Here is a 9832-nt window from a genome sequence, read left to right as displayed (position 1 = left end):
TCCAAAGAGTTGCTAAGTGTTGCTAACAGTTTGCTGTGATGGAGGATGAAAAATAAATTAGATAAACTTTATCATTCAAGTTGGGTGACATTTAGAAAATGCTAAATTAACCTTCAGAATGTCCCCAGACATCTTGTCTGGGGAGGAGGATGGGGTGAGAAAGAAGGAAAGACAAAGACATTCAATCTGGTTAAGACTGACAATGAATGAATGCATGTAAACAAATTCCCTCAGGCATTCATGAATACGTTTCCTCATGCTCCAGTATTTCATCAGGTAATGAATAATTTCCACATCTGTCTTACTGAACAAAACCCACCGTGGTCTGAGCTTGCAGGTGAGGAGGGAGCAATATATTTAGATTTAACATGGATGCAGCTGAATACAGAGGTTAGGGAAGAAAAAAAACAAAACACCTTGAACTCTACGACTATCACTTTTTGCAGTTAGGAGAAATGAAAACAAGCATAACTGTATTTTTGTTGATAGCACAACTTTACCATTGGTTTGTGAGGTTCGAATTTCAGGCCTTAAAACAATGAAATGAGAACTGAATGAAAAGTCAGCATGGGTTAACTTGCAAAGACCCTTACCAGCATGCCTGGTGTTCGTATGTGCCATGTTTTTGCTCCCATGCATGAGATGCATGTACTTTTTCAGGGAGAGGCGCTCTGTCATGCACAGCTCAAGCATGCTAAAGCCCTGATATCTTTCTCTGGCTGAGCCCTGGAGGGAACAGACTTTTCCCTTTCTGCCCAAGGCACTCATGTCCCACGCGTTGAGGTCCTCCCAAGGGGTGGCCTGGCCCATCGCTGATTGGCTGCAGGTGTCCTGGCATTCAGACAAGGGTGGTTGTCAAGTTGTTTCTGAAGCAGAACATCTCAATAATCACAGTGGACCACGTTCCCCGTAGGAATCTGCTGAATATAGTGCCTTCAGGAAGGATTAGCTCCCACTAATCCCTCATTCAGGAGGAAAGTCTCAGGTGTTGGTCAAGTACCAGTGGGCCAGTTTCGAACTCCTTTTGCTTTTTTTTCCTCTTTTGACAAATCCTTCTCAAAATTGCAGAAGCAGATCCAAGCAATCACACAGTGACTCAGCTGTAGAGCTAAAAGCAGTCCACATTGCAGATTAAATTTGCAATTGGCGATATTGTTGTGCTGCACTGTAAAAAGGAAAAATGACACTCTTCCTATTTGCTACATGTGAAGTGCCATATGCAAAGATTTATGTTTAGCCAGAGAGTTGCTAGAAGAGGAAAGTGAGGAACAGACATCCTCTGACAGGCTGAGAGACCATCCCCACCAATGTCTTGCTTTGCCAGTAGAGTGGTCTTGGCTGGGTGTATCAGTAGAAGAAAAGGGAGACATACACAAAAGCATTAAGAGCCCAGGCATTCATTCACAGCTAGATGTTGCAGGGAATGGAAGATTATTTCTGATCTAACCTGTGGTGTTTTTTGCCTGGAGATATAATGCTCATGATATTTTCAATCTGAAACTCCCCCAGAGCTACAGCAACTGCGGATGCTGCTGTTGCTCAGTTAAGCATTGAAAAGTTCATAAAAATTTAAACTGATTAAATGTTAGCATGGAGTAATGATTCCAAGTACCGATGTGTTAATTATAATATTACATTTAGTGTGATTGCCTTTGTAATTGAATTTAATGCACTCTCTTTTCGTTATGGGATAATGGATAGGAGTGTCCACTCTGTTCTGTGTCTCTATTTTATATACCTTATTCCTCTCCTTTAAGGTATCTGTCCCAGCTGTACATAAAACGTGTAACAACAGTGTCAAGATTTTGTCTTTTTTCAGTGTATAGTAGGCAATGTCTGTGTGAATTTCTGGTTCATTTTGAAATCAAAGGCAGAATTTCCACTGATTGCAGGAGGGCCAGATCTTTCATAGCATCAAAGTTTGTTCCCATTACCTCGATGTTGCCTTTTAACATGTTCTGTTTTTACTGCCTCCTCCCAGGATGAGGTTAGGAATCTGCTTCACCTGGACTGGAAGTACCTCTGCTGTTTTCCTATGTCACCTTAACATGGTCTAAAAGATACCCAGACATTTTGCTCATTTTCATTAGATACAAGCAATCAACGTTTTGAGTTTGTTCCTGTCCAAAAACAAGAATATCAGGCTGTGGGACCTGTTAAAAGCTAGCCAACTATTTTACATTTGGTTCTTACGCTACCCAATGCAACTAATTATCACTAGGAGAGGTGATGCAAAGCCATGTGGAATATACCTTTTCAAAGATTTTAAACTGTTGATTTCTGTTTCTAAAACATAAACACCTCAGCTTTGGTTAGAGAAATCAAAGATGAAGAATACAGTATTTCTCATGATGATTCCTTCTACTAGTTAAACATTTTCACTATTAAAATCTGATCCTGATGTATGGTTTGACTTTGTACTACTGATGTGTTACGTCTTGCTCCACTAAACTTATTTTTTAGCACTTTTTCTTCCTGTGAAAGTTCTTAGATTTTGTTATTGGCAATCTTTTCATAAGGAAAAGAGATTGATTCTGAAATTTACTACAGTAGATATTTTCTTCTATTCTCAGGTTTGTTTAAGGCTTTTTGGGGACAGCCTACCCAAGTTTTGTAAATGCTTTTTGAAAAAGATGTGATATCCACACCAGTCCTTCCCATTGTGTATGGAAGGGTATAGAACAGCTCCTTTCTTCTACCTGATCTCTTTTGAGCCTTAGATCACACTGGGAGCTCATGCTACGTTGCTAATTTGTCATTATTCTCTCTAGATCCTTTCTAGTCTTGGGATTTCCAGCTGCAGTGCTACTTTCCCTTGATAAAGGGGGCATTTTTCGCACCTCTATGCATAGGCTGGCATTTGACTTTATTAAAATGCCTTTTGTCTGTGTAAGACTAACTTACTGTATGTCCTTGCCATGGTTTTGTGAAGACTCAGCCTTTGTCTGTACTTATTTATATGACATTAGCATCGTTTTGCAGAAGAGATATCTTTATTTTCAAATGGATGATGAGCGTACAGAATCAGATGACCACTATGAAACTGGGATGGACAGTGAAATATGTTATTTCTACATGCCCTTTTTGGCCTGCCTTCAGGCTTCAGACTGCATAACATCTGGTGGCAAAGTGACTGCTGGGGAAAAGACCTTCAGCAGAGAGCAATTGCCCTGAGCGTCCCCTGCTAGTCTCCTCGTTTTCTTCTGAGATGCCTGCCCTTTGTCTTTATAGTAAGTGGGGTTGGAGGATTGGGTGGAAAGGGCACCATGGCCACCAGGATAGCGTGCTCCAGGCAAATGACACCCTGCAACGAGGCGATGGGAGGGTTCCTGATGTGCCCTAAGGGATTAAAGGGGCCACAATGGGGTGGAAGGGAAAAGCCTCAAATGTGAGAGGAGAAGAGGCTTAATATGCCAAAATATGCTGCAGTCCTGTTGGTGCCTGGAGGGTGCTGTAAACAAACTTTCTTGGGAATCACTCTCTACTAGAAACTTTTTTTTTTTCTTTTTTCCCCTCTCCTTTTCTGCAATGCATTACAGGAGAGGAGTTAAAAGGCACTTTAGAACAGAAGTGCCACTTCTGCCTCTGCTTGCAGGTATGCCACCTAAAATAGTACAAACCATAAATCACTTTAATAGAATCACTTTAATAGATAACAGCAGAAGCTTCACGAATCCTTGTGATTCAAACATCAGAGGAGGCTAATGTAACAATTCAGAAGAGGAGAACTGCAGTCGTGCATTTCGTGATTGAAAAGATCATGAACTGAATTCAGCTGATCGCATAAGGGATGTCAGTCAATAAAACAATGGTAATACGTTTGAAGGGATTAATGACTCCAGTGGTGAACATCCTGTAGCTTGATAATCATTTGTCCTTGAGTTAATTATCTGAGCCACATTAGCTTTGTGCAGCAGAGATGGAGTGGTGGGTGGCTTTCATACACCACTGAAATACTAAAATCAGATTGCTGTATCATGAATCTCAAAAAACAATGTCATGGCACTTTTATTTTGAAGCTTGGCTTTTGCTAGTGTCTCTCAAACCATCAGCAAAGCAATCAGGTATGCTGACTCTTACCCAAAAGCCTTCACTTCATTAAAAAGACAATCCTCAGACTTGGTTTGACTGTGGCCTGGATATGAGAGTGGCACATGAGCAGAGGCAGTGTCTGAGGTTGCTGTGTGGTGTGGGAGCATGCAGAGGTGTCCAGACCAGCTCTGAATCTGAAGCAGGATGGTCAGGGTCCTATTGTCCCCACTTTCTTGCCTGTTCCCTTAACCGCACACATGCACAAGGGTGCCAGAAAGCTACTCAAATGATGGACTTGAAAGTGGATTTTGACTTGTGAGTAAATCTTTCCTGGATTCTTTCCAGCCTCCTTCCCTCTCTCTCTCCAGTCTGGAGTTTAAGCTGCAGTTACCCTACAGCAACCAAGGTTTCCCCGGGGTGCGAGGAGATGCAGAAGTGACTCTTCCAACTTCTTCATGAAGGCACTGGCAACTGTGAAATACTCCAGACCTGCTTTTGAAAGTCAATGGCTTTTGTTCACAGTCTGAGGCCAGGGCAGCAATTTATTTTTTTTTCTTTCAGGACCTTTGCATCGTGTCCTATGGAGCTTGTGTTGCTTAATCCCAGTTAAGGGTGAGAAGGAGTGAAATTCAGCAGAGCTCTTATCTTGAGTAGAGAGAGGCCTATGCTGTTCCTCATTGCTTTGGGTTGTTTTTCAGTTGGTAGTTAAGTTTTATGCTTACTTGTTACTCTAAGTATACTCAATGAGCCAGGAATTACGTTATACCAATGCTGAGCCCACAGAAATACCAAGAGCAGGTAGGAAGTTGATGCAATAGTCTCGGTGTGCTCTGTGCCCTGTACTGACATTGAATATCTGGCTTCCAGATTGTTGGTATTTTATGATTTTCCTTTCTGTAGCGTAATTTGAATCCGCTTTTCTTTCTTTCTTTTTTTTTTTGTTTTGTTATCAGGGCAGTTTTTCAGGAAGTAGGAATGAGCTTCTAGGAAGTACGGATTCTTTTTTTCCTTTCTGGCACCTTTTAAGTGATGCTTGATTCTTAGGTTTTCTTAAACGATTGCATGTCAATGTGCACTATTTTCTATCAGTGTTTTGCTTGACTAACCTGAAAAAGTCTCTGCAACCTGTTTTTTAAATGTCAGTTTGATTTGAGATGCCAGTTAATTTGGTTCAGTGCTGCCTGAAATAGTAAATGTAAACATGTTAAAGAGGTCTTGTGCTCTCGAACAGAGCCTACATCAAGGCCTACAAGAACCAGCAAGAAGAATTTTCTTGACCTGTGACAGGGCTGGATTGACCTACCACTGATGTTTATTTGTCACCCAACATGCCTCCTCTGACAATGCAAACTGAAGTTCATGCTGCTTTATATAAGAAAAGAAATTAAATTGATTAGATACTTTCAAAATATAGCAGCTTAATTGCCTTCAGGCTTTTGCGAAGTCTCCAGCTGGGTAGAATACTAATCTTTTCCAATTATTCTCATAATTATAAAATTATAATCATGTCTGTTTTCTGATGATTGATCATAGCTCATAATAGTTCACACTTATATTCCTTAATGCATGAATGTAGTCCTGGTGTAAAAAGCAACATAGCTTCAACTGAAGGTGACAAAGCCATGCTGAGATGCAAGAATTGAGTGTCTGGCTCAGAATATTAAACAGGTTCAGACATGTAACGCTGGATTCCCAACTGGCCCTTTCTTATACCTTACTGAGCCATATTAACAGTGTCTCTCCATACATTAAGTGTGTATCTCGCTCGTGGCTGTGGGATTTGAAATGAGTATTTACTGTAGACATCAAATACTGTATGCTGCAATTCTTTCCTATCAACCTTTCTTTTTAGGGAACTGAGGCAGTGCCCTGTTACCCCCCTCTCAACTCCTGGATTAAACTAACTTGCATAAATACTTTTTTTTTTTTTTTTTAAGAATTCAGACATTTTTCCAGCATCAATGAGAAGTCCCAAAGCACATGAAAATCTTGTCTTGGGAGTGAAGAAAGACTGAGAAAGAGGGGTGAGAAAGCAAAGGCAGCACCAGGGTGCTCCTCGGTGTGGGTCTTCCCCCTTTTTGAATGGGGATTCATGAGCCCAAGAGGTTTTGTCGCCACAAGGCCAGGGCCTTGCTGAAATGTCTCCCCGAGTGTGTTTCATCCAGAAGATGCTCTCTGTGTGCAAAAACCTAAATTAAAGCTTTCTAAAAACTAGTAATTTCCTGCTCAAGTTTGTTAGATAATAAATATTCCCAGATAACTTTACACCCTGCTCCATGGTAATAACCATGTTAACTGCCCATTCTCTAGGAGAGATTCAGGTGAATTTTCAAGTGTTCCTGAAAGAGTGACTGCATTTGCTTTTCCTCTGTGAATTATTCTGCATTCATGTCATTTTATGAACAGTGCTAAGCAGTCACCTTTAAATTGTTATTTTGGTGGCATATCAACACTGAGCACGCTTCTTCCAACTACCTGATGTCTATGCAAATCAGTAATTCCCCGTCTAGATTTTTAAAAACTCTCTTGCAGTAATCCTTCTCTCCCAAATAAGGAGATTAAGCTATGGAATCCAAATGGGACTTACTTAGTGATATTTTCCTATTTGATCACTTTAAAGTCTCTTTTTGCTCTATGGTAGCTTCATAAAGTAGCTTTTAGCATGATCATGAGAGTCTGACTTCTCTTTAATTTTCTGTGTAATACATTTAAGGGACCCAAATCCTTTAAGTCAGGGATGCTTTGTTAATTTACAGCTACATGAATTTTTCCCTTTGGCATTAGTCTGTACTGCCCGGGAGGTGCAGTCATGCATAAATGTGTGCCACTTTTCAGGCTCTTAATTGCTGCTTTGCAGAACCATGAACATGTGTGAAGTTAGTACAGTGGCAACTCGGCTACCAGGTGTGGGGGGCCAGGTTGTATGCAAGCCTCTAGCATGGCATGAGCCATGGTATCTTGAGCAAAGAGGAAAAAGGATTATGCTTCAAAGAGTAATATTTGCATAAGTATTCTACCATCAGTATTGGGCTCAACCTGAAAGTCTGAGCATCAGCAAAAAGGTCAGCTGCTACCTTGCACTTTTCTAAAACCTGTGATGTGAGCTGGTACAGCAGAGATGGTGAGGGCATGCACACATCTGAAAGTTTTTTTGCTTTTCCAGCTTCATCAGTTTGACTACAGAAGATATGATGTCTGCAAATAAATGTCCCCTACTGATATTGTTCATATTATATCTTCTTGCTGCACAGTTGCAAAGGTATGGCCATTAGCTTGATGCAAAATGAGAGGAACCAACACCTTCCTCTCCTTCCCTTCTGTGTAAAGCACAAAGATATGTGCTTTGCCTTGTGTTTAAATCTCAATAAACAGCCATAACACAAAATAGAAAGTCTTATTCCCCAAAAGTTTGTTACTGAATTATACAATAAGACCCAAGCAAGCTGATAATTATGTCTGTCAAATTTATTCATGGTAAAATTATTCTAGGGGGTGGTGTTTGTGGCAAATGTATCACTTAAGTAGTTCTCTTCTCTTGCTCCTTTTCCCCAGTCAACATTCCAGATGTATTAACAGTCAAAATAAATATCCCTCTTCTGCTTTCTGCTTTACTAGCCCCAACAAGCCACAACCAGAGACTGTTTTTTTTTTTTCCTTGTCCCTTCTTTTTCACGTTTCATGCTGAGTAGTCTCAACAGGGGCTCACAATGGTGCTAATGCAGCCTTAGCTCTTCTGACTAGTGCTTTACCAGATACATGTTGGGATCGTGTTAGCCCCTGCTACCACTGACTGCATTGCTGTCAATAACCAGGCACTATCTGAGCTATGGACGCACCCAACATTTTCTCCTCCACAGATGTTTCCAGCTGATGAGCTCCCAATCCGTAGTTGAATTTCTTGTAATTGATGCAAATGATTATTAGCACATATGATGGTACATTTCATAAGATTTCTGCTAATCCACTGGTAAAGATAATCCAGTTCTTCCTATGAGATGCCTCAGTCTGCTCATTTTTACTGAATTTTTTAAAGCTGCTGAATTTTAGCCTCTTTTCATTTGCATCACTTGAGTCTAAATTAACAGTTGAGCTTCTAATTATGTACCACTATAAGTAAGTCAGTATGAGGAATAAGCAACGTCTATTTGTAAATTCATGCCTGTGTTTGTATGCCTAACCCTCTACCCCCATATTTTATGCATACTCAGAATAAGATGCCATCAAACATGACAGAAGATTATCTGATGAACCATTCAGCTATAATGCTTATCTAAATTGAATGCTATGTACAATAAATTACAGTTTGCTAAAGAAAATGAAACATATTTTACCTTACAGAAAAAATTGCATCTACTCCCCAGATCAATCATGTTTCCCAAGGGTTGGTGCATAAACTGAAATCTCTCCTCCTGTAAGCACCAGGCTGTTATGTGGAATTTAGATAGCTTCTGCTGTGATTTATTTTTATCATGGAATGATTCCTCACTTGAAGAAAAAAAAAAAAGGTATTTAAGACAACAATGTATATACACTTTTTTTGTTGTGCTTTCTGCAGTTTCTTTCTTTTGTAGTTCCTATGTTTTCATCAAGTACTTCTGAAGAGCGCATGCAGTCCTTGTGATGAGTAAAGTGAAATGGCAGGTAACGTTATGCCTTCTGGCTTCTTGTGTGAAACGAATCTGTACAAACAGCATGGGTAGGACTTTCTGAAGAGACTCATAACTTGGGGCATCTTGCCAACAAGCATGTTCCTTGTGAATGCCAAGAGACTATTCTCAAGTATCTCAGGCTGGTGTTGCCCGAAAGCGCTCATCTCTTCAGAAATTCTCCACCAAAGCTGTGTTGAAAATGTTCTTTTTTTATTGAGCCACTTGTTCCTATGCTTTGAATAGAGGCTCTTGTTTTGGGAGAGGATTTTGCTGATTCCCTGTGTCTTGAAGTGTCAAAAAATATGAAATCTTAACAACTGTAAAGCTTTCTTTCTTTTTTTTTTTTTTTTTTTCTGGACACCAGGTCTTGAACTAAAATAAGTACTAGTCTCACTTCTTCTGCTTATGTGGCCTTCTTAGAGACTGCTACCAGTATGGGTGTGATGTTTGCAATATCTAGTGTTGTAAAGCCATATTGCATAAGCCTACTTCTGTAATCATACTTGTGGCCCTGATTCCCCTTAAAAAAAATTCATATTTAAATGTTTATGTGACTTGTAGAATAGAGACCTTCATTCACTCATGCCTTTCGAATCTTAGAGACATTTAAGGAGTCTCGGTGGAAGACAAATCAATCTGTATCATAGCAAAATATATTTGTCAGTGATATGCACAGGGGGATCAAGTGCACCTTCAGCTAGTTTGCCGATGATGCCAAGCTGTGTGGTGAAGCCAACGTACTGGTAGAAAGGGATGCTGTCCAGAGGGACCCTAACAGGCTTCAGAGTTGGGTGTGTGCTGAACCTCATGAGGTTCAGCAAGGGCAAGTACAAGGTCCTGCATCTGGGGCAGGATGATCCCAAGCTAAACACAGGCTGGAGTATGGGTTAAGAGCAGCCCTGAGGAGAAGAACCTAACTGTATTGATAAGAGAAGCCTGATATGAGCCTGCAACATGTGCTTGCAATCCAGACAGCCAACAATATCCTGGACTGCATTAAAAGAATTGTGGCCAGCAGGTGGAGGGAGGTGATTGTCCTCCTCTGCTCTGCTCTAGTGAGGCTCCGCCTGGAATGCTGTGTTCGGCCCTGGGGCCCGCAGCACAAGGACATCGAAGTATTAGAACAAGTCCAGAGGAGGGAGGCAAAGATG

Source organism: Anser brachyrhynchus (genome assembly GCF_964034855.1).
Source record: "Anser brachyrhynchus genome assembly, contig: SCAFFOLD_39, whole genome shotgun sequence".
In the NCBI taxonomy this organism is placed as follows: domain Eukaryota; kingdom Metazoa; phylum Chordata; class Aves; order Anseriformes; family Anatidae; genus Anser; species Anser brachyrhynchus.
The sequence above is the reverse complement of the archived record's forward strand: the minus strand, read 5'-3'. Positions refer to the sequence as shown.